This window comes from Acomys russatus, chromosome 15 (genome assembly GCF_903995435.1).
Source record: "Acomys russatus chromosome 15, mAcoRus1.1, whole genome shotgun sequence".
NCBI classification, from domain to species: Eukaryota; Metazoa; Chordata; class Mammalia; order Rodentia; family Muridae; genus Acomys; species Acomys russatus.
This window is the reverse complement of record NC_067151.1, coordinates 44,595,385-44,621,416: the sequence shown is the minus strand read 5'-3', so window position 1 is coordinate 44,621,416 and position 26,032 is coordinate 44,595,385. Positions and strand designations below refer to the sequence as shown.

At 43.2% G+C, this 26,032-nt stretch overlaps 1 protein-coding gene and 1 non-coding gene across 2 annotated transcripts in view; one reads left to right on the top strand and one right to left on the bottom strand.

Annotated features, from left to right (window-relative positions):
- Ppm1l (protein phosphatase, Mg2+/Mn2+ dependent 1L) overlaps positions 1-26,032 on the bottom strand; it is a 241,413-nt gene that overhangs the window by 72,272 nt on the left and 143,109 nt on the right. The gene's annotated exons all lie outside the window — the stretch shown is intronic.
- Positions 1,110-1,236, top strand: LOC127199667 (small nucleolar RNA SNORA51). The gene has a single exon (XR_007831947.1). It is a non-coding gene; the product is annotated as a small nucleolar RNA SNORA51 (small nucleolar RNA).

Genomic DNA, 26,032 nt, shown 5'->3' with positions numbered 1-26,032 from the left:
AGAGCAACTGGCCACACCATCTTTTTCTCCCAGAGAAGAAAAGGGCAAAAGACTGAACATGCTGGTCTTCTCCCACACTGGTCAGTCACTAAGTGTAAGTGTTAACCTCACGGCTGCCGATTTTTTTTTTTTTTTTTTTTACTTTGGTCACAGCAGGAAAACTACCTTTAAAAGTCTCTGGCATGAGGAAGAAGAGGAGACACAGGAAAAGCACCACACTGAAAACGGAAGTCTAGAAATGAACAGTGCAACCAACTTTACACCAGAGAGCAGGGGGACTCCGAGGGGGTACTCCTTAAGGATGGGCTCAATAGCTTCCACTGTAAGAAAAGGATCATTCAGATGTCTTATTGTTCATATCCTGAACTTGTCAACACACACTTAAAGTGAATAATGTGCTGAGGCGGAAGACATTTGCTCCTATTACCCTCCAGCTTTAGAAGGAAACAGGACAGACTGTGTAGGAGCAGGATTGATGGTAACACACCATTAGGCTGAGGGACCCCTAATAGCATAAGCTTCCATTAAACACATTCCTCAAGAGGCACACTTACTAAAAGAAATTAGGTCATTTACAATTCATAAACAAAAAGTCATACATCAAAATTTTATATATATATATATAAAAGTCATATATATATTCTGAAGTCATTTTTCTACCACTCCTGGCTTGGGACCTCTTCAGAGAACGCTAAATGGCAGTGCAGGCAAGAAGCAGAAGCTCTGCAGCTGTGATGCCGGAAGCTCCCAGCGCAGGAGAAACGTTCAGGCAACACAAAGAACGCACACTGCCTATCTGCACGCAGGAAAAATAGCGAGCTGTGGCTCATCTCCAGCCAGCCGTCCAGACCTCTCAGTCCCCCAGACCGAGGAGATGGCGCCACCCAAAAGGAACAGTGAGGAATGGCGGCAGCCGGTTAAGAGATGAAGAGGAGGAGCAGCCCCAGCTCTCCTCGGCGCTCTGAGGTGTGTCCCACCCTCGCCATCTTGGTCACTTCCTGTCAGACATCTGGAGACACACACACACCTGGTCATGTTCCTTTTTGCCTCAACTCCACTTTCCGTCGCCTTGGTTTCTATCGGGCTTCATTTCGTTAACCATTTAAAAATGTTTCCTTACCCACAGGCTGTGTTGTTACATTGCTGTACAGAAAGAGGAGGCAGAATAACGCTGCCCCGTGTGCACCTCAGCCTAGGCCCTCGAGCCTGGTCTGTATTGTGAATGGGAAGATGGGGGGAAAAGTTTCTAGGACCAAACTAAGTCTGACATAATTATTAAGAATGATCTACAAGTTATAGCATTTCAAATAATAAACTAAGCTTCCTATACGACTGCTATCGTGGACCAGCTGTATTAATTCTCTGTAAGAGCTGGTATTCACTAAACACTTAAATTCACTAAACCACTTTAGAAACATGGCTTGTTAGAAAATACGTATAGATGTGATGTACTTTCACAGCTGCAGCAGAAGTTGAACAGAAACTGAGTTTCTTCCATAGAGAAAATAAACCGCTAAAATAAACACTAGGTTCCACTCTTTCTGCTTTCAAAGTGAAGAGGACTAACATTTAAAGACATACCATAATATTCACCGAGTAGTATTCACGTCTGCAATTTTTACCATTTTATGTGCACAGCCATTTCACAGACGAGGAGACTGAAGAACAGAATAACTAAATTCCCTGAAGTCATTCAGTGGTGAACAGTAGAGCAGAAACTCAATCCAGGTCTCTCCTTCCTTACGAGACATGTTTTCCTAACAGAAACGGCAGCCTGGAACGTCTGTGTTAGGCTGAGCCCCATCATAAAACTTTTATGTAACCTTAGGATGGGGAGGCAGGTCATTGGTAGAGTGCCTGCCTCAAATGCTCAAGGCCCTGGTTCAAACTTCACCACCACAAAGCAATGATACACACGTACGTAGGTACACACACACACACACACACACACACTTAACTTAGCCAAATACACCAGACTTTCTTTGTGAGTCTGGATTTAGACACAATGAATCAAGGGAAAATAGTTTAATAGACTAAGATCACTCACAAGTGCCAACACTAAAAAACAAATGACAAACAGGATCATAGGGACTCAGTTATAAGTTATTATTGGTCTTATTTAGAGAGAAAAACAAGGCTGGACTCATGGATGTCTCTCTTTTCCTTTATCTTTCATTCTTGGTTTGGAGATAAGGTCTGAAAAGAAAGAAGGGGGAATAAAGGAATATATAGGGATGATAGGACAAAAAGTAAATTAGTGAATCTACTCCTCAACTTAATGCCTTAATTGTCACTCACAAGGGTATTTTTAATTCACTGGTATAGAATTTTGTATACTGATGCAAAATAAGTTTAATTTTCGATACATTGGTACAGAATTCAAATTTAAGATTATTCTTTACACACACCACACACACACACACACACACACACACACACACACACACACAGAGTTTACTCTAATATGCAGTATTGTACCCATACAACTCAATTGTAATACAATTCCAATACTTTGAAAGTGCTATTGCAGGCTGTTTAGGATAAGTAAGTTATACAAGCTACTTGTTACTTGATCAAATCACGGTCATATTAATTACTAATCTATTTTAATCACAAGAATATACATCCTACATGTAAAAGATAGATAGGATTCTATAGAAAGATAAAATAAAATAGAATAAGGACTTCAAAAACCACAGAGACATACAGAATGTGGCATTTAAAGATGTTTATTTTATTATTTTAAAGATTCAATGACAATGACACAGGTTAACTCTTGGCAACACCCAGCCTACTTCAAAGAAGATGATGAGCATCAAAGAACCTCCTTATGGAGATGGAATCAAATGTGACAAATCAGCTACTGGGAAAAATGTTAGTTGTTTAGGAGTTTTTAGGCCTAGATAGATGTTTTAAGTTGATAATGACAAGATATGACAGATATATATTTACATTCAGAAGTATGGATGGATGCACCAAGATAGGAAAGATGTTTTCTTCAAGGCTGCCAAATACAAATAGCCAAAACACTATGAGTGTAACAAAACATTGTCAGAATATTGTCTACTATCTTAGCCAAGGAAATTTGTTTTTGCTTGTATTTTGCTCATGTTGTAGTCGTGACTACGGCACGTCTTATAAAAGAAAATACTGAATTGGGGGTTTTGCTTAGAGTTTCAGAGGTTTAGTCTGTTATTATCATGGTGGGGAGCATAGTAGCATCCCTGGTAATTGAAGCAATAGCTGAAAGCTACATGCTGATTTGCAGCCAAGAGAGATACTTGGTTTGACACTGACTTTTGAAACCTCAAAGCTCACCCCCAGTGGCACACCTCCTCCAACAATGCCACATCTCCTAATCCTTTCAAATAGTGCCACTATTTGGTGACTGAATGTTCAAATATATGAGCCTGGTGGGGGGCATCCTTATTCAAACCACCACACTCATCTTTCCGTTCCCTGTGCTTTGAATAAACAGAATAAAGGAACTGAGCAGAGAATAAAAGATAAAAACAAAACAAACAAACAGAAAGAATAACTCCCCTGTAAGAGCTCTTTAGCTTTGACAACAGAAAGTTCCGAGAGGGCAGAAGTGTCCACTGATGGCAGAGCACTCACACATTTATGCTCCAACAACCAGGGCTTGTAAAGAAACTCTGAGCTCTACTTGAGGGAAGAGTCACGCACCACCTCAGGGAGAAAAGGTTTGGGAAGTACAGACTTGTCTGAAAAATCCTGTGCCCAAGATATTTCGTTTATATCTCGACTAATGCTATTCGGTTAGGAATATCTGTGAACTGCAAACAAGTGGCGGGGCCAACACTTTACAGCTCCTCTACTAAAAATGCCTCGGAAAAGCAAGGTTGGGACACTGCTTTCCTCTCCGTCCTCTTCTTTTCCTTTGTACTCAGCACAACTTAGACCTGGGCTGTTTCTCAGGTTCATCCCTTATAGGCCTAGTGGCTACGACGGAGTTTACAGAGAAACAGCTGTGCAACAGATAATTGTCTAGTGAACTAAGCAGATGAACAATACATTCGGATTCTAGGTGACAGGTGGAGCTTTCCGTTTACTCCTTCTCCCACCTTCTGTCAATTCCTCCAACTTTTGAGTGAAGAAAAGTATTTGTTTGGGTGTAGGATGGCAAATCAGTCTGTGTATGTGGCAAAGTACCATGACTATAGAAACCTACTTTAAGGGTATGGACATGCTAAGTCTCTGTTCAGACTGCAGGCTATCTCAACTAATGGTGACAGAAATGCTGGCTCTGGGGCAACTCTCATTTTTTTTTTTTTTTCCCATTTCAAATATTGGTCCTTACTGTCTCAATTATTGCTGCATATATACTTAGGAGAACAATGCAACTTGGAAGTTGTATATTAACAATTCTACCTTAAAGGTGATAAAGGATGCATTACCTAGACACAAAGCAGAGTCACCTGGGTAATCAAGCCTCAAGCATCACAAGCTCCGCCTCTGCAGCTGTATTTAATGCTCTGTTCTCTCTCATTAGGTCCTTGTGCCTCTTTAGGACAAAAGGACCCACTTGCCTGCATTTCTGGAGCACTTCACATCTACAGAGTGCTTCTGCAAAGATGTTACGTTGGCAGTTCAGCTGAGGTTCCAAAATATGGTCACAAAATGATAACTTGAAGTTCTGGACACACATGCAAACCTGAAAAAGAAAACTTTTTTACAGTCCACTATGTGACTGTAAAAAAGCTCTGATGCCCAGTCCAAAAAAAAAAAAAAAAATCAAAAGTATGGAAATTAAGGGAAGGTGCAGGAGGAAGGCTTTCTGGACGCACAGTGTGCTGTGGATCCCTTTGCCCGTGACCAGGGGGAAGGAAGAGAGATACAGGGAGGTTATGAGAGGGGACTACAAAGGGACAGAAGCCTGTCGTGTGGCCTACGACAGAAGAACATGACAGGTTATGTGTCTGACTCTTTACTAGAAAAGGCCAGAGAACCAGTGAGGAAGGACAGCCAGGGAGACAAGAAGACTGTGGGAGACTGTGACTGCCGAGCTGGCCTGCGCATCCCAAGACTTGTCTAGCCAAGGACCACATGACATCCTGCAAGTAGATTCAGGCGAGCAAAGGGGGGGAGGTACAGACTCATAGGTGCTTCTCAAGGGGAGAGTCTAGTGGTTAAAAGACCTCGTCACAGAGTCTCTGTGGACCTAACAGCTAAAAGGCCAGGAGATGAGGAAAGCCTATTGTTTATCGTACACAGAAAGAAGACAAGTATGAGAGACGGTCTCACGGGATGCTCTGCTTTCACCAAGAACCACCAGGAGCATGAAACCACGCTGGCGGCAGCAGTAAGAAAGCCCTCCCCTGCCTTCTCCTTCCTTTTCTAGCACAGGCTTTGGCAGATCAGACCCTGGCTATCAGGGAGAAGCTTACAGTAGGCTTTTCAGCTGGCAAAGAGCTTATTTACCTGCGGAAGGCAAGGCAAGAGATCTGATTTCATGCCTTGAGTTTTGATTACCTCGTGAACCGTGGTGGATTTGCAATTGAACCTTATTACAGTGAAGAATATTGCTTAAACTCACATAGATTGCCTGAGTTTTCATCCTGGAGAAAAATACTTAAGTCTGGGGAAATACTTAGTCTACTGAATACATTCTGATTACGTGTCAGGAAACAAAAATAAAGACTCTCTCAGATGAGAGCCCATGAATTCTATTTGTTCTAGATCAGAAGAAACTATTTTTAGTAATCAACTCATTGAACCCAACCAACTGCTTTAACCTAAACAGAGATTTGGGATTAAAGACAATGACAGCTGCAGTGAGAACAGTAGTTGGGTCTGCCTCCAGATAGACTGAAATGAGAAATTTAGGCTCCATCTGACTTACACCTCTGTGTATAGCCACCATTGTAGTTTGTTCCCGCTGCTATAACAAAAATGCTTCGGACAGTGTCTTAGTCAGGGTTATTACTGTTTTGAACACCATGATCAAAAGCAAGTCGGGGAGGAAAGGGTTATTTGGCTTACGCTTCCACATGACAGTTTATTATCAAAGGAAGTCAGGGCAGGAACTCAAGCTTCTGGAACCTGGAGATGGGAGCTCATGCAGAGGCCATGAAGGAGTGCTGCTTACTGCCTTGCTCCCCAGGACTTGCTCAGCCTGATTTCTTATCAAACCCTCAACCACCATCCTAGAGATAGCACCATCCAGAATGGGCTGGGCCCTCCCCAAGGTCACGAATTAAGAAAATGCCCTACAGCCGGATCTTATTGAGGCATTTTTTTTTTTCAACTGAGATTCACTCCTTTTAGATAACTCCAGCTTGTATCAAGTTGACATAAAACTAGTCAGGACAGACAGGGTACATTATAAAGAGAAATTTCCTCTCCTACAGTTCCAGAAGAAGAAAGGCCCAAGGTCAAGGTTTGTCCCTTACTAGTACAGCTACATAACTGTCCTCACATGCCAAACATGACAAGGGAACAAAAGACACCTGGCTGTTTGCCTTCAGCTCTTCAGAGGTCACTAACCGCATTAGTGAGGTCTGTCCCCTCATGACCTCATCACCTCCTACAAGCCCACTCTCTAGTACTGTGGCATTGGGGATTAAGTTCCCATTTTAGAAAGGCCACAATCATCAAAAGACAGCGCCACTTCTCCTTATGTGTCATCTTTTCGACAGTGGGAGAAGACAGTGAGGACCAGCCTCTCCAGAGTCAGATCCAGACCCCTGACACTATTCAGGTTTGGTTTGAAAGAACACCACGGGAAAAAAAATCTCCAATTGGCCCTGCTCCAATCGAGTCCCAGCTCCTGAACCGATCACTATTCAATGCAGTGAGGTGCCAGCCCACCAGTCCTACGGTCAGGATAGTTAAGTGATCTGTTGTCCAAGGTGACGAAGGGGGCCAGGCAGCCTAGTAGTGAATCTCAATCTCGAGCCATGGGCCTATCACAGAGGATGAAAACCAAGTCATACATCCAAAGTCATACAAAAAGCAAGTGGTTCTCTGGCTGTGAAGCCCTGAGCATATAGCTAAAACCTGTGCCGTCTCTAACGCTCCAAATTTCTCTTTTACGCTCACTATTTATGTATAGTGTGTGTGTGTGTGTGTGTGTGTGTGTGTGTGTGTGCGTGCGTGCATGAGCACATGCCAAGACGTGCATACAGAGGCAAGGACAAGCTGTGGAGCCCTTCCTCCATGGCTGGGACTGTCACCTTTGGTAGACAGCACAAACCATCTCACCGGCCCTGGACCTCTCTTTTAAAAGATTTTCTAGATCAGAGATGGAACTCATTTGCTGTTGCCCAATGAGAACATAGATTGGGTGACCTCCAACGTCATACGACGGCACCACAGGTCACAAGCTGGTTCCTCACAGGGGCCATTCATCTCCTATTTAACTCCTTCCATATATATTTTCTGAGGACGACTATGTAGCACGTGCCCAACAGCCCTCTTACAGTATTGCTGCTTCTCTATGAGCCCCAAACCAAACCAATCTCCTCTATCCCATGGTAACTGGCTGACCAGAAGGAAATTAGCACAATACGTTCATTAAAAACCCGCAATTAAAACCAACCATCAATGACTGGTTTTATGTGATTGGCTACAGGAGGAGAAAGCAAATAGTTTTTCTTACAGACATGCTAACCACTAACACACACACATGATAGAAATAACAGAGGTCACAAACCCAAGGCATTTTAGGGATAAAAATCTATGAGTTTCACTGCCAGAAAGGTTGTCTCTGATTTCCCCCAGCAAAGCCATCAGCAACTGGACACAGACAGGGCTATAACATAAGCGAGGGCCCCAGGCAGCAAAGGAGGGTGGCTGGCAGCAAAGGAGGGTGGCACACAAAAAAGGGCTTAACAACATTTTTGCAGAGGCTAAATTTAGCCCTTAGATGCGGCTACACAAACAGCTGCTTTACACGGTCACCCATCGACGGCTCCCTGCGTGTAAACTCTCCACAGCACGTCTTAACACCCAACACAGACGACCACACAACTTCAAAGGCACAACCAGAAATTCCTTTGCTTTTCCAAAGCTGCTTCCTTGAGAGCGCTTCTGGTTAGAGGCGATAACACAGCCCCGCTTTGATTGTGGGCCTCTGCCAACATTGGCACATGAAAGTAACACAGGTTAGGGGCTCTTATCTTTACTTTCAGTCGGGGGATGCTCCTTGTACGTGCGTAAAGTTTCTGGCAAAAGCAGAGATACAGCATAAATGTCCCTTGTCCCATCGTCAGCCTTTGGAGCATCTATTTGCACACCGCTGACCTTAGGAAGAAAAACTTGCTTTCTTGAGTCATTTGCAGACAGAAATAGTATGTGCTGGGAGGATCAATGATTACTTGGAATACACTTGAAATAAAACAAGCATAAGTGGTTTAGCCCTTAAGAAAGTCCCTCCCACAACCCAGGCTCCACATATGTAGTGAGATGAGCTAGTGAGGGGGGCTCCCGAGGACCCTACTTAGGGTCCCAATGCTGTCGGACGACAGTTCCTTGACTGCACCTGCCACTCACAGCCCCCAGGAAGGGAGTGATCTGTGTGTTATAAATCTGCAGAGAGAAGAAATAAGGAGGCGGGTGAGACTAGGACCCTTAGGACCACGGAGCAGGACTCAGTCAAGGCCCTGCCTCAGAGGTCCTTGATACAGGACATATCCTAACCCAGCACCCCTTACCTCTGCTTCCACTCTTGCTATCAAAAGCACTGCCTGGTGCAAGAACTCTTAATCCAGAAGTCTGTTTCTAAAACAGCTAGCAGGGACCCAGCCAGCCAGCCACCACCAACTAGAGAAGTGCAGCAGATGGCATTTGGTGTCTTCTGTCTTCTCTCCCCCAACAAACAGCTCTTCAGCCCAGGAGCAGGCACCTCTGTGTACGACATTTTCCTCCTCCCAAGTGCCTGCTTCTCCTTCATTGCTAATTACATTGGAGGCCACTACATGAGTTAACAGGTGTAACTGAACCACGGAGTCCTCTAGAAACACAGGGTAGAAGTCATTTTTATCTCATCAAGGTACAGATCTGAGGACTTACTGAGATGATGGAATTAAGGGCGTGGTGCTCTGCTTCCAGTAATGGCAGATTATTTTGCAGTAAGATGAGCATGCAGAGAATCACTTCGTAAACCCATTATAGCTAGTGTGGAAATGAAAGATGGCAAATGTTACTGCTAAGGACCAAATTAGAGCAATATACCAGACTCAAACAAATCACTGTCTTGACCATTCAAACAAATAACATGAAGTAAAAATACATTTTATTTCTATCTCTGCTCAGTAGCATACCAGTGTTAAATCTAAAAAGGGGGGACCTCAAAAACTTCACGATCCCCATTTCCAATGCTCACCAGCAGCGTGGAGTGTGAACTGGAATTCAAAGTTCACTTTTATGTATGCAATGTGAAGTGTTAGTGGCTGGGAAATCAGATCTGCAGAGCAGCCACTGCGAAAGCGGTCAGGACTGCTTCTCATTTGAGAACAGCACGGGGTTTTCATCGTCAGAATTGTAAGGGCTGATTTCCAACAGCCAGGGATGGCCTGCTGATCCTTCTCCTTCTTCCACACGGAGTTTGTTTGGACGAATGCAGTCTGACATGAGAGGGAAGGTAGAGCAAACAGGAGCAAACGGTCACGTTACGCGTTTCTTGCTCAGCTAGGTAAATATGAAGCCCCGGGCCTTGCCTCAATGAGGCCTGAAGCCAGAAAAGAGCTGACAGGACAACGGGCAGAAGAGGGAGTCTCAATGTGATGTATTCTCTATCATCTGCCATAGGTCAGAATTTTGTTTACATATTTTCAGGGGTCACTTTGCAAACACCTCCCACCTGGCCTGCTTGACCCGTATGGCAACACTGCCCTATTACAGTAGCTAGGCCAGGAGTTACTCTGTGTTGCAATTATCTGAAGGCAATACGCCAGCACCTCTATCAAGGCTTGAAACAGCACATTTGCCAAATACCAACTAAGCAGAGGACACTGCATTTTTATAACATGCAAGCTTTATATAAGCTCTTTTATATTTTCCTAGCAAACCATGGGCGGTATTAGAGTGACTTCCACCATCTGGAACTTGTCCCACCATTATCAGGGCAGACTTGGCTGGCTCTACTTTAATTCTCCCTGTTATAGAGCCTGCAAACAGGAATGACCTCCTTCCTGGACTAGACCCCTTTCCCATCCTGAGATTCTCACAACAGAGAGAGACCAAGAGCGCGTAGAAGTTCTAATGCCCATATCAAATGTAACGGTGCCTGCACTGCTTATGAACCGCCCCAGAATAGCACTTTACTTCATGTCTATAAGACTTATGCCTTGGCTTCCCTCACAGCCTACGGCCAAGCTCTGTGGGCACAAAGAGCGGGTCCCGGAAACCACCCAAAGGACCTTCCGTTCTCCATGTTTCAGTGCGCTTCCATGGAGTTCGACAGACAAGACTCTGGCCACCCAAGAACCATTCTGAGGTCTCATCAGAGGCCATCCTGTCCTGCCCATCCCTGAATTTTTTTGCCCAGCCTCACATGCATTTAAAAGTTGAGGGCGACTGAAGAGGAAGCTGCCATTTTCCCAGTTGATTGCTTTGCTGCGTGGCATCCTAGCACCATTTCTGTATTCTCTGATGGAAGGTGATTTGGGAGCAGTGTTGAAAGAGGAGGAAAACTATCTCCAAAGCATTGCTGTGTTGAGCCCATTTAACAACCCAGTCTCATATATTGTCTAATAATCTACAACTTGCTAAAATAAGGCCACATTTTTCCAAGTCATGCTGAATGACTAGAGCTTCACCGGAACAGCTTCTGAATCACCCAAAAAATCATGAAATAAAATATGACTTTTAGGAAGGTCATTTAGAATAATATCTTCAGTGGAAATAAGGCAAGAAGGACACATTCTAATGGCTTCTGTGAGTCAGCTTCCCAGCTGGCTTTAAGAGAACTGCTGAACTTTCGCCATCAAGTGTTATTTCATGTGTACATGAAGTCTTCAGAGGCACAGTACTTCCCGTTAAAATAAGCATCCAGGGGACACAGAATGAATACATTCCTTTTGTGGGTGAACTTTTTTCTTTCTTGTGTAAATTTACTTTTTCTTTCTTTCATTCATTCATTCATTCATTCATTCGGTTTCATGTGTGTGAGTGGTTTGACTGCATATAAATTTGAGCAACACGTGCACACTTAGTACCCGTGGAGGCCAGAAGAGGGTGACGAGTCTCTTGGAACTGGGTTTATGGAGCCTTGTAAGCTGCTGTGTGGTTGGGTGTTAAGAAACCAAACCAGGTCCTCTGCCAGAGCAGCTAGTGACCTGAACAAACCACACCATCATTTCAGACTCCAAGAAGCTGGACGTCATCCGCCACAAACTCTAGTTAACTTGCTACCAATAATCTCTAAGTTAAATCTATAGCGGTTCTCCGATGGCATTAATTTAGGTTTAGAAAAGAAGAAAGTTAATACATTTAGTAGTTTACTCAAACCAAACCAAACCAAAACCAACCCCAATATTTAGGCGCCTGATTACATCACCCCACCTTTCACTGGCGAGTCGTGTTGGACCTCGCTTTATCAGACACTTTATGAGAAGAGAACGCATGTCCTTTAAAGCTAGAATTGCATTCCTTTTGTCATGCACAGTGCCTGACATATGGATAGCTCTAAAAATACTATTACATAATCCTACTTGATGTCAATGCCAAAAATACACAGATCCTTTCAGTTGCACTACTGTGGGAGCCATGAACATGACCGAGTTCAGTCTGCATCACTGTAAGTGTTGGGGGGTGAGCAGCCCAAGGAACTCATCCTGCTTTTAAGTCTCTAGCCCTAGAGGGACCTCAGTGGTACAAGGCAGGCCCCGGAAGGTAAAGCTCAGAGGATAATGGAGATTTTTGTGATTAGTGAGATGTCTTGGCTAGTTTTATGTCAACCTGACACAAGGTAGAGTCATATGAAAGGAGGGCACCTCAGTTGAGAAAGTGCCTCCCTAAGATGAAACTGTAAAACATTTTCCTAAATAGTAGTTAGTGGGGGAGGGCCCAGCCCACTGGGGGTGGTGTCATCACTGGGCTAGTGGTCTCGGTTCTATAAGAATAGAGACTAAGCAAGCCATGAGGAGCAATCCAGTAAGCAGCACTCTTCCATGGCCTCTGTATCACCCTCTGAATCCAGGTGCCTGCCTGGTTTGATTTCCTGTCCTAACTTCGATCAATGATGAACAGTGATATAGACTTGTAAGCCAAGCAAACACTTTCCTCTTCAAGTTGTTTTATTGGTCATGGTGTTTTGTTGCAGCAATAAAAACCCTAAGATAGCAAAACTTTGTAATGTGTAAAATCCAGGGACTTAAGACATACAAGATTAGGTGCCTTTTTTTCAAAGTCCCCGAGCGAACACTACAAAATGGGTCGTATTAGTAACATCCAGACAGCTGAGAATCCAACTACAGCAGCTGGAAATTTCTGGACATGACTTCCATATATTAAGAAATAGCTCTGAACCATACGGCATTTGATAACATTCTCTGACAGTGGCTTGCCATACTCTGGATCGCTGCAACTCAAAGACTATATATGACTGAAATGCCTAGTCATGAGTATTCTTGACAGAAATATCAACTGCCTTCCTTAAATAGGATTGTATTTTTATGTCCTAGATGCACAGAAAGTTTTGCAATATGAGAAACTTCTTTTTAAAACCAAAATAATTTCCCTTCAGGAATCTACTCACTTTTGGCATTTTATGTTGTTTAAAAACATACGTTTAAAAATGGTGGTCACTGTTCTTCATTAGAATTGAATGTATTGTTATTTACAAGCCATTGACATTTAAAACCAGAAAATTCACATAAAAATGGAAAGGAGATTTATTAAGTTTAGAAACACAGCTGAAATGTTATATTAACTTTGTAAATGATACCAAACAGAGACAGCTTAACATTAATATTAAACTTAGGGACGGGGGATGGCACAGTGGTTAAGAGCACATGCTGTTCTTATAAAGGATGCTGGTTGGATCCCCAACATACACAGTGACTCAAAGCTGTCTGTTAACTCCATCCCAGAGAATCGGACACACTCTTCAGACCTCTGTGGATACTGCACACACATGGTGCACTGACATACATGCAGGCAAAACATGCATATATGTAAAATAAATTTTAAAATATTAAATTTTACCTAATTATACATAAAAGACAACAGAATTGGAAGTTAACACACACACACACATATACACACACACACCAAAACCTAAAGATCTTTAAAAGTGAAAATAAAATCTCACATTCTTCCTCATCCCACCCCTACCACCATCATCTTCACAGTTAGCCTGCTGACTGCCCAGCCATTGTGGCTGGGATCAATACAGATGACTCTCCAATGAGGTAAAGGCATAACTGTGGGCTCTACCGTAATTATACAGGAGGGAATATGAACTAGTAATCAGCTTTTGTTGCTTTTGGTTTTTTGACATTCTTATAAACATATTACGGTGAAGAACAGGGGCTGTCTAAGTATCAAGAATTTCAATCAGTTTTTTTTCTTATCGAGATCCAATCTAACTTTCTATGTCTAGCAAAACCGGAAAAAGAAAACAGTGCTTCCTGAGTTTCAGATCCAGACTAAGCAGGATAAGGCTGGGAAGACAAGTAACGATACAAGACAGTAGGATGGCAGTCAACTTGCTGCTGTCTCCCAGGCTCGACGTGGCCATGGCGGAGGGACTCGGCATGTACATCTTCATACTGATATTGGACTAGGGGAAGTCTGGGCACAAGGACAATAACTTTAGAACTCTAGCATCAGCAGAACTCAAGTTTATCAGCAGGTTGTGTGTTTGGGGGGGATGTAGGGGTACGGGGAGGGAGAGAGAGTGAGGCGTAGGAGGTAAGGAAGAGTAAACATTTTTTGTGAAGTCTCTTCATGGCAGGGTTTATAGAATCCTAAATCCTTAAGCTGTAGAACATGTCGTGATAGCTTTTGAAAAACAACACAGGTGAGTGAGAATTTAATGTAGCGGGACACGGAAATCAAATGCATAAATGCATCTGGTGAGTTTCACATATGCTGTCCACCCAGGGGGAATAGGGAATCTTACACTGCGCCCCTAAACCAAGCCCTTCTGAGCAGAAAACGTGAACAGCCTTTTGTGCTCAAGCCGTCTCCTTGGGGCCCTGGTCCTTATTTGCCATAGAATTTTAGCAACTGTAGAATTCTGAGAATGACAGCCACAAATGGATGCACTTGCTTGTCTGCCTGTGGGACAGGCCGCTTGAGTCTGGTACTGTGGGATACAGGGACAAGGACTGTGGGGCAGGCACTTTGGCAAGCTGCCCACCTTCACCTGGTGCAGTGCCATTTTGGCCTTGTCAAAGAGGTGACAGTGACCTCCCCATGCCCTACTTAAATTCTGGCAGCTTAGTGGGAGTTTAGTGGTAGGAGACTCCGACAATGAATGGCATTAGATTTTTATAAGCAAGAAAGGCTCAAAAATTGATTAAACCTGAGTAATAAAAACAAGGACAAGTGATATGCACCGAGCAATTTAGAGTAGCTTTCTACTGCAAAATGGGGCAAGGGCAGCTTTTCTGAGACAGGATTTCCACAGTGTTCCTCCTGCCTGAGCCTCGCACGAGCTGGGACTACAGGTGTAAGCCACCGTGCCAACCTCATGACCTGTATCAGTCTGATGCATCTATTTCTAACTGGATATTTTTTCACCAGCCTAAATGAAAAAAAAAAAAAAATCTTAAAGTTAAGTTTTTGTTCAACAAGCGGGACAGTATGTGTATCAGACAGACTTTCTCTTCCAAGGGCCTTCGGATCTATGAGGCCCGTAGGCAATTTAGGGACAGGAATGGTATCTTTTTATCTTTAAAGCAGTGGCTTCCAACCTTCCTAATGCTGTGATCCTTTAAATACAGTCCATCATGTTGTGGTGGTCCCCAACCATAAAATTATTCTCACTGCTACCTCAGAACTGTAATTTTGTTAGTTATAAATTGTAATGTAGATATCTAATATGCAGATGATCTTAGGGAACCCTGCAAAAGGGGTTATTTGACCCCTGAAATCATGTCATGACCCACAGGTTGAGAACCACAGCTTTAAGGCCATGCTACTAAAATGGTTACAATTTAATAATATATTCGGGGGGAGGGGGGAAGAGAGAGACCAGATCTTGGTGGCCCATTTGTGAACTCGGATGAAGCAGCAGCATAAAGGTACACTGGACATACAGTGAGATCAGAGAGAGACAGAAAATGAGAAATAATTGCTTAAAAAGCTTTGCTATGGTGAAGGGGTCCTAGACGGTCCTAGAAGAAATAGGCTCAATCAGACTCTTACGTACTGTTTAATGGGGTTCACCTAAACCAACAGTAATGATGACATGATTTGCACACATGCAAATAAAGGAATTCAAAGCCACTGTCCTAGTCTGAGATATTGCAAGATTTTTCACTAACCATCCCACTATTTTACTCCCTCTCCTAAACACTATACTTGGTCTCCTTTCATTTGTACGCATTTCCAAGTCAAATGACTTGGGCATGGCATTCTGAGGTCCAATGCTATTGCCTCGTGTTATTTTTTTCCCCCAATCCAATGTTTTATCATTACCAATTTTGTTGGTACTTAACTATTTCTCTTTTCTGAATTAAAATTTTTCTGGGAAGCATGGTTTGATTAGTTATCAGATCAGTTAAATAACATACATTATTGGAGTCAAATTGTAGTGAATTATTAAATGATTCCTAAAACATTTTCCAAGAGAGAGTCTTGCATAGCCCAGGAGGGACTTGAACTCGCTATATAGCTCACGACAGCCTTGAACTCCTGAATGTTGATGCTATTAGCATCAACCAGAGCGTCATGCAGGCTAGACAAGCACTCTGGCAGCTGAGCTACATACCTGGCCTTCCAAAATAATTTCTTAGGTTGTAGAAATGTAGTCTATCTAATCCTACATTTGCTGTGAATATTTTTATATAAACCGAGAATGCGTAAGGAAAGATGCATCTAATTCATTATTTTCTACGGTATTACAAAACATGTTTTCAAAACTTCTCAGATTGTTCTGTTTTCCAAATGTTAAAGATATCCTGACTCTACCTCGAACTCATATTTAACACAATGCTTTATGATATAAATTTTCATACAGATAGAGCACACAAGTTTGAGAAGGTTTCAGCAGGCTGCATCTTCTAAAGTGCTGCACAGATACTGGCTTCCCACAAGTCACTCTGAGATTAGTTTAAAATCACCAAAATGATTGTGAGTGCCGTGATAACACAAGCAGCAGGTGACAGAAGGAGGGGCAGCCGAGCCAGCCTTTCTTAGATCAAATGGCCTTAAGCAGGTGAACAGGGGACAAATTGAGCACACAGGAGGGCATTCAGGACAAGCAGGAAAAACGTCCCAGATGGTATAAATATTCAAGGCGTAACAGATTTGGTCTAATTGTTCTGGTTTGAAACCTATCTAGAATTTTATCCTATACAAAGAACGGAAGAAGCAACAGTGAGGCGATGCTGCCTTCATATTTCAGGCCCATCACACTGCTGATGTGTGCTGCCATAAGGAATGTCCTCAGGATCCCCTGGGGCTTGCTACCCCTACATTAAACGGTCTTATGTTGGCCTCGCTGAGAAATAACATCACTTTTTGGTGCAGTCTTCTGCAGCCCGCTGTCGATGCTTATGTGTGCGAGGGTCCCTCCACCTGCCTTCTTTCTTGTGTTTAATAGCCACTGACACAGAAAAAAGATCACAAAGGCTATGGGAATCATCTTTAATATAAGAACACATAATCTCTAAATGAGGTTGAAAAAATGAATCCTGGGTATAGTCACCAGATAAAACAGGCTGTTTATAATGCTACTCGATAGGGATTCCTTTAATACTTCTAATACCTTTCAGCAATAGTGGAGTGGAATGTGAAACCAAATCTGTCCCACTAAGCCATTTGCTTGTGTGTGTGTGTGTGTGTGTGTGTGTGTGTGTGTGTGTGTGTGTGCGCGCGCGCGCGTGCACGTGCGCCTGACTCCACTGAAGCAAACACTTGATGTCTTGTAAGCCTCTCAGTGATGGCCAATGATATACGATGCTGTGGACGACCAGAGACACATGGCATCAACATTCTTAGTCCTTTGTCGGCTTCAGCAGCTGTTCTCCAAGCTTCTGTGCCTTGCTCTTCCCCAGGAACTCTTGCTTGGAACAGTGCACAAAGATGGCACTGCCCTGCCTTTGTCTGCCCCCTTCCCCCTGCCACCCTACCTCCCCACATCTGAAGTGCTGAGTTAGCCCTGTGTGTGGTTTGCTTTCGATAGCTCCTTTTCATTATTTGTCTGTAATGCTGGGTATTGAACTCATGACCTTCTGCATGCCGGGCAAGCGTTCTACCACTGATCCACATCTACAGCCTGAAGAGCAAGTTGTTTTGCATAGTTTACCAATTAAAGCTGGGCTGGGGAGATGGCTTAGAGGGTAAAGCACTGACACAGCATAAGCCTGAGGATCTGCTGTCAGATCCCTGGGACCCACATGAGACCGGATACAACAATGCACACCTGTAATCCCAGCACTCCTAGCAACAAAAAGCAGAAAGGCTCTGTGGCCTGCAGCAGTGCCAAGAGGCTGTGTCGAGGTGAAAAGCAAGGACAGACAACCAAACTCCCCTGACAATTTGTCTCGTAACCAAAGGAAGATTTAAAAGTTATAGTTGTTTTCAGAAAAGAACTTGGTGTTATATGTTTCATATATATGTGTATATATATATATATGTTATATATTTCATATATACTTTCAAATTGATAACGGTCATTTTCTCTCCTAATTTAAGGCCTGACCTCGAAGCTCCACTGTCTTTATTGTGCACATTTCTGACCCAATTGTCTTCCTGAAGCCTAGAAACAGAGCAAGAACCATATGGAAGTAAAAACCAAGAACTAAAGTTAGAAACACGCTTCTCAAGGGGGTTGCAAAGAGAAAATTTAAAATCTAAAACTGGTACTCAACTGGCAGACGTCTAAAAAAACAAACAAACAAACAAATAAAAAAAGCCTTAAAGAACTTCAAGTAGACTACAGAGTAAACTGAAGAGATAGGTAGACAGGTGATCGTGACTAAAACTAGAGATATGTAAGTTAAAGATGACAACGGGAATGTTTTAATCTGTTTTTTTTTTTCTGGTACATTTTATCAGTCGGTGTTGACACCCCACAGTAACTGCCCCAAACGTCATAATCTTGTATTAATGTTTCATGAACGTGTACATAAAAGCATCAACTCGCCGTAACTACCACTTCCTCGTCACTTCTATGTGACACACAGCAACACTTGCAAACTTCTCCCGGCATGATCTTCATATCCTAATGAAGACCTGGGAGACTTAGGGGTGATGTCTTGGCATTAGTGAGACCCCAGGCTTTAAGGGGAGGAAAAAGAATGCCTTCAAAATCCTTGCTCATGCTATTTTTATTCTTCCTTTTAAGGAGTTTGCTCTCTCTCTCTACAGAATCTTTCTAGCAGAAGTCAGTAGGTGCAGCCAAATAGGTAAAGAAAAAGAGCACTGATCAAAGCGGACAAATCAATTCTGAGATCCCAGAACTGGGGAGGCTGAGAAAAAAGGACCCTGAGTTCAAGGCCAACCTGGGTTATACGGCAAGCCTCTGCTTCACATGAAAAGCAACAAGCAAATGAAAACAGAGCTGAAGAGACGCCTTATTGGGTAAAATGCTTGCTGTACAAGAAAGAGATCCTGAGAGTCCCCCCAGCACCCATCCAAAATTAAGCCAGCTGTGGAGGCACATGCCTGTAATCCTAGCACTAGTAGGTAGTGACAGGAGAGTCCCAGGAACTCACAGGCCAACTAGTCACCTAACAGGTGAGGTTCAGGTTCAGTGACAGACCCTGGCTTAAAAAAAAAAAAAAAAAAAAGCAGAGTGTGAAAGAAGACACCTGACATTGATCTTGTGCCTCCTACGAATTTCTCCCAACCCCGCCCCCCACACACACACACACTGATACCAACCCTAAAGAAAGGATTTAGTCCACCCATTCCCCTGTGATGGCGGGCAGGGGTAAACACAACAGTGTACGTGCAAGTGCTATGCAAATGCAACACCAAGACACCTAATGGATCACTTCCTGACCGCTGAGGGGCAAGGAGCCATGGAGGCACGGATTTGCTTAGGAATGGCAGATTGAGATCATCTGTGTAACAGCTTGCCTGAATTGCCACATTAGGAAGCGCTGAGAGGGGTTTGGCCTGAGCGCTGGAAGGAAGGCGCTTAGCTGACAGGATCTCCCAGGTAACTTCTGACTTTCATGTCAACTTTTGTGCCTATTACTACAACCACACAGCTTACTGCTCTGCCACGCCACCAGCATCAGCATTCGGGTCTCCAACCCGCTGCGGCTTCTTATTTAACCAGACTCATTTAGTAAGCCGAGGAAGTCTGTCCTACTTGCTCCTCTGCTCTCTCTTAAACTGCAGAGATACAAGCTGCTCTCTTAGACGGTCAACACTACCCCCCCCCCCACCCCACCGCCCCACCCCAGATTCCAGCAGCTGAACAGCCTCTGGTATGGGATTAATGACAAATGTTCCAAATTTGTGTTAGCAAATTTGGCTTGAGATCTCAGGTCCACTCTACACACACCTTCTGGATTCCTCTACTGGAGTTAACTTTTGGGATATTCCTCTCCCATGTGACAAATCTGCCTCTTGCTGCTCCTGTGAAGACTAGAAAGCACTGCTAAAGGCTTGGCAGGAGTTCAAAAATAAAAAATAAAAAATGGAGCACTGGACCTAACAGAAGGGGCCCAAGGACACTTAAGTCTAGCCGATCAATGACGACAGAAGGACTCACAAATAGTGCAGGTCAGCCTGGCAGGGCCGGGTCTTCTACAGAGGGCTTTAGGGTTGGCCCAGCAACCATGGAGAATGCACATTTGGTAAGCAGGTCAGCCTATAGACCTCTCTGTAAAAGCTTTGGCAGTGTTAGATGGCTATGGTTAAGGGTTTTGGTCCTGCCTGGTCATTTTTCAAACTCTGTATCAGAGACACATAACCCATTTTTAGGTCTCACTACTGTGACAGCAGTATCTACTCTACAATATTAATTTTTAGTAAAATTTCTTACTTGTAGTCTTACAAATATGACTCCAAGGATGAGATCATTGGTATTAGAAGAACATGCCTGTGCTAATGTCAACAAAAATCCAAGTTGTTCACGAAGCAAGGTGAGGACCAGGTTTTTCCTCAGCACAGGTGACTGGATGCCAACTTGTTGTGTCCAGTCATGCGCTGTTGTTAAAAAGAACATAAAAAGCCACAGCACTCAAGGAACTTATTGGAGAGGTGTTATGGTTTGAATGTGAAATGTCCACACTGGCTTGTGGGTTTGAACATCTTGCCTCAGCTGGTCATGCTGTTTGGAAAGACATGGGTCACTAGGTAAGCCTCTGAAGGGAAGAAGAGCTCCGCCCTGACTTCTGGCAGTCGCTGCTTCCAGATCTGCAAGTTCCCACAGCCCAGGGCCAAGCCACTCCACCTGCCAAGCCTTGACTGACAGCGCCCCTGACACAGAGCCCAGATGCCTTCCTCCTGTTGTTTCTGTTCCTGATGTTCAGCCACAAAGACAAGTAACTATTACAAAAAGGTATTTTCAAATCGCAGTTCAAGAAAGGTCTTTTTGTTTGTTTGTTTTGTAACTCTCAAAAGAAATAGCTTGCTACAGTATATATCCACTTAATGACCAGTTAGGCCTGCAAACAAACTGCCACATTTAAAAATACTATTCCAGCTGAGATACTCAGCAGTTAAGAGTACTTGTTGCTATTGCAGTAGGATGGGGTTGGATCCTCAGCACCCACATTAGGAGGCTCACAAGCGCCTATAACTCCAGCTTCAATGCCCTCTTCTGGTCTCTGCAGGCCTGAAGTAAAAATAAACAAACACTTCTCAATTGTTTTTTTTGTTTTTTTTTTTTTCTGAAAATATAGAATCACAAAAATTACAACTTCATCAAAGTCCACTTAGCATATGTATTTTTCAAGAAAAATTTGAAAACATATACATATACAAATAAGATTCAGGAAGTAATTGACTTTAAAAAATAACCATAAAAATGAAATGGTTAATGGAATGAAAATAAACCAAGTCTCGACTCTGAATGTATGTTTAAATTGAGAACCATAGTAACACACATGGCTGTGGCAATATGTTCAATGTTTTTTTGGTTTTTGTTTGTTTGTTTTTTGTTTTTGGTGGTGCTAGAGATCAAACTCAGGGCCTTGTGTATGCTAGGCCAGTGCCCTACCACTAAGCTATATGCCTCACACATTCAGTGTTTTGAAAGAATAGCCAGGCTCCTTTTTAACATTTTTGAAGAGACAACTTGAAGAGACAAATGGTTACTACCCCTGACAAGATTTGACACACTATGACAAGACCCTATTACCACAAGAAACAGATGCCTCGGGTGCAGCAGCATCCGTCTTCGCAGGACAACACTGCATTAGCTGGCAGGCAGCACTGCATCATCAATTTGCCTTCAGAATCTCAGTAGGTCCAGGGTTACTCCTGTAAACATAGTGGCCCCTCCAAGCCACCTGTCAAAAGCAGAATTTAAAGTTGCTGCAGGGGACTAATTTACAAGTTGCTATAAACACAGTTCTTAAGTTGCTTAAACACAGCTCGACTGTTGGCTTCTAAGAACTTTCCTCTTCAGTTTCTATGACAACTACAGTCCCGATTTTCCTCTTAGCTCTTTGATCTCTACTTTCTTTATGGCCTTTTATACAACTTCTCCTTAAATGGTTCTCGCTCTAGCCCTCTTTTTCACTCTGAACTCCCTCCGCAGAAAAGGGCTCATTCATCCTCACGGCTTTAAAAATTACCTTTGGTCCAGTGTACCATGGTGGCCAACAGCGGCCTTCTCTGCAGCTGAGAGATCTTTTCCAACAGATGTTCACATCTGTAATCTCTCGCTGTTTACTTGTTAAGTCTCCAGAAAGGTATGTGTGGGTAATGCCTTTGGGAAGACCCAGTGCATTGTGGCTGGGGCTCACGTTGGTCAAGCCATTATGTCTAACCACACAAGCTGCGGAACAAAGACTGAGGCCCTACACGGACAAGTTCAAACCCTGGCTAACAGAAGATCTGTATTTCAATGTGTGACATATCAAGGTTACCATGAACTTGAAGCCATGGTGGCTGAGGACAGTCCATCTCAGAGGGCAGTAGAGTCAACACCCCCAACTGTGGTTCCCTGGGCAAGTAGCGGGCTCTGCGGTCATAAGAGCTTCTCCTGTGCATCCCTTCCATCCTGAAGGCACAGTCACCAGCAAATCCTACTTCCTGTCTTTAAAAAAAATGACCTTCATGTTGACGTGTTTGGCTTACTTTCCTGTCCTTAGGCCCAGACGACTTCTTGCTCTCCTGATTAAAATCATTATCTATATTGGAGAAATGTTTACTAACCTCAAATTCTATTAGTTTAAAATTGAACTTTTAAACTTTGTCCCAAGATCAGATCTTCCCTTTCTATCGCCTCTTAGTTAATGACATCACCTTCTAATAATTACCCACCCTCCCCCGCAAATCACCTCATCTCCACTACAGTATTGCTAAAGGCCCCATCCTCTTCATCCTCTTCATCCTCAGTTTATCCCTTACTTCACAAAGATTTTGCTCCCCTTCTCAAAACAATCTTTATAAGCTATGGAGAAAAACATAAAGCTCTTAGCAAAACACTCAGGCGTTTGACTGACAACTGAGCCCTGTTCTCAAAGCCAAAGCCAGTCTTTGGCCACCGCCTCTACTCACCGTTGCACTACACCTGGCCATTCATGCCCAGGTCCCCTTTTTATCCATTCTCTTTGTGTTTGTATTTTAATTCACTTGTGCTTTGTTCAGAGTATCCCCTAAGCCTAAGAGGATTTCTCCTCTCTTTACCAATAATATGGTAGTCAAAACTCAAGGCTCGTCTTGAACAGTGGCACCTCTCGGGTCACTCACTGCATGCCTATACTATTGCCCGAACCACAGAGGATTAGAAGATGCCATCTACTGTCAAATGTTTATGTGTTAGCTGCCCTCAGTGCAGATACCTATGCTGGTCTTCTCTGTGTGGTCACGTTATGTAGCCAAACCTCCCTAAGTATTTAGGGGCTTTTTAAACAAACTTTTCTTCTGTACAATGTTTCTAAATATAAGATATGCCTTTTAAAAAAAGCCGACCAGCAACAAGTTCTCTGCTCTCTGGATTCTCGGGGAGTTTGGCGACAGCAAACAATGATTTTCTGTGTTGCCTTGGCTGTTCTGGACTTGCTCTGTAGACCAGGCTGTCCTCTGCCTCCCCCAGTGCTGAGATTACAGGCTGGCACCACTATAGCTCAGTCTTCACGGATTCCTCATTGCTAGGCCATAGCTGTGGCCATGTCCCCATCCCTGCTGAGCTGGCCTTCTCTCCTGTCCTCGGCAATTCCTGGTTTATAGTAAGTGACACGAATCCTTCCCTTTCCAGTTGCTTCTTCAGACTTGGGCCTGTGAGTCTCCTGTCGCTGCTAGCCCAGGGTGCATTACTATTATTCTTAACTCTGCCACTCACTCATAAAGTCATTCATTAAATAAGTGACAATAACTGAAAAAGAAATTTAGTGTGATTGTTTATGACAAAGATGCTAGATCTTAGCAACTTAAAGAAACAGCCTTGTACTCAAGAGACAAAAATGCTACATTGTCATTTAAGAGAAATAAGGTATGCTAATATATATATGTACACATATATATAACATAATACATATATACACACACACATATATAACATAAAAAACTCACAAAGGCTTGAAATGGTGTTACAATCAATTCTAGAACATAGATTGTTTCATTATTCTTGGAATTTTTTCTGTAATTGTCTTTACTTTTAAAAAACCGAGTAGCGATAATGAAGAATTCATTAAAAGAAGGTAAACAGAATGAACTTCATAATGACGTGTTTTCTCCACTCTTCATCTATTTACCTCTCCCTGTCACATTTTTACAAAGCCCCGGAGGGCTGGAAGCAGGCCTGCTCTGAGGGTCGGGAGAGTGGGACTCTGTGGATGCGACACCTCCGTGGTGTGTGGGCAGAGCACATTCTGTAACTCTTCTGTTAGGCTGTGAGCACTCTGTCCACACGGCGAGCACTCCAAGGTCATTTTAAGCTCTGCGTACTCAGTTTCATACTCCATCGTGTCTGTTTCTTCACCTTGTTTGGGGCACCATAATGGATCTTTCGAATGCTCAGAAGCTTGGGCACTCAAGCCTTCCACGCCTGGGTTTAAATTCTAGAGCATTCATTTCCTCACTATGACAACATGCAAGCTACTCATTTCTCTGAGCTTCTCCTTTCCCAGCTAAAATGATATCCTTATTGCAATGGCGTTGCCATGAAGGTAGACAGACAGACAGACAGACAGACAGATACTCTGCATATATTTTTGTGTATTATGTACACAACTGGCTGCAAAGGCCAGAAGAATGGATGGAACTCTGGGAACTACAGTTCAGATGATTGTTAGCCAGCTGGAACAGAACCTGGGACCTCTGCAAGAGCAGCCAGTGTGCTCTTAATCAACGAACCAACCTTCCAGCCTTCAATAAATGATAATAATGATGTAATTGACATAAAATTTATTTCACATCTGGCTAGCACCAAGTCATGGTCCTTACCTATAATGCAACAAAAGCACAGGAGGCAATGGCTCTTGGTATGCCAAGCTAACACCTTGCTCAACGGCTTGTCCCAATCCATGAAATTCTCTAACTACATCCTGTTTAAAAGATCACACGGTCTCTAGGCTTCAAGGGCTCGCACAGACTTCCAAAGGATGAACAGTGGACTAAGCTTATGCAGAAACAGAGGCTACATAAAGTAAACAGATTATTTACTAATGTAAAAAGAGTTAAAGAGGCTTGTCTGAGGTGTTGGTTGTTAAAGCACCCAGCTTATAGCCAGGCATAGTGGTACACACCTGTAAATCCAGTACTAGAAGCTCAGGCCTAAGGATGAGGAGGAGTGTGAGGGCAGCCTGGAATAAAGAATGTGTTCTAAGTCAGCCTGAGCTATACAATAAGACCCTGAATTTAATAAAAGAAAAGAAAAAGATAAAAGGAAAAGGAAGGAAGGAAGGAAGGAAGGAAAGAAAGAAGAAAAAAACCCTCATTTCCTATTTCCTATTTTAATTAAATTATTTAAATAATAAAGTTTAAAAGGTAGATTTAAAGGTGAGGTAAGGATTAAAAACATAAGAAAAGGTTAGAATTAAAATTCTTCTTAAAGAAAGGTTAGAGGTAGAATTTATAAGTCAAATAAGAGTTGAAGATAAATTGCTTGGATATGTGCGATGATTAAAATAGTAATAGTACCTTTCTTTTCATTAGCCCCTGTCCTTCAGAGAACAACTGAGTTCTAAGACACAGAACCATTTCAGATTATAAAACCATATGCCTTGGTGATACTATAAACAAGGTCATTTATTTTGTTCTGCCCCAGGGTCTCACTATGGATGCCAGGCTGGCCTGGAACACACTATGTGATCAGTCTGGCCTCGAACTCACAGAGATCTGCCTGCCTCTGCTTCCTAAGCACTGGGATTAAAGTCGTGTACCACCATGCCTGGGAAAACTCTGTTCTTCTGTGGTGTAAAGCACTGTGTTCATTTTGTGTACCATTTTGATGCCAGGGCAGTCTAAGCATGGCTGGTTCCCACGGACAGAGATCTGAAGGCAGACTCTGAAGAGCTCATCCGGTTTCTGAGCCTGCTTCCAAAGCGGTGGAATACAAACAGTGACTTTAAACCGGAATGTTCATTCCTCATGCGTTAGTGCTCTTCTCAACCTCAGCTAGGTATTGCAAACATCAGGCCAAGGCCAGGAAGCTATCAAATCTACACTCTGCATATGGAGCCTACAGGAAAAATGAGATGGGCCCGATGAAAAGTGAGGGTTCGTTCAGGCGTCACAGGCTAGGACCCCCTCCCAGGGGACATCA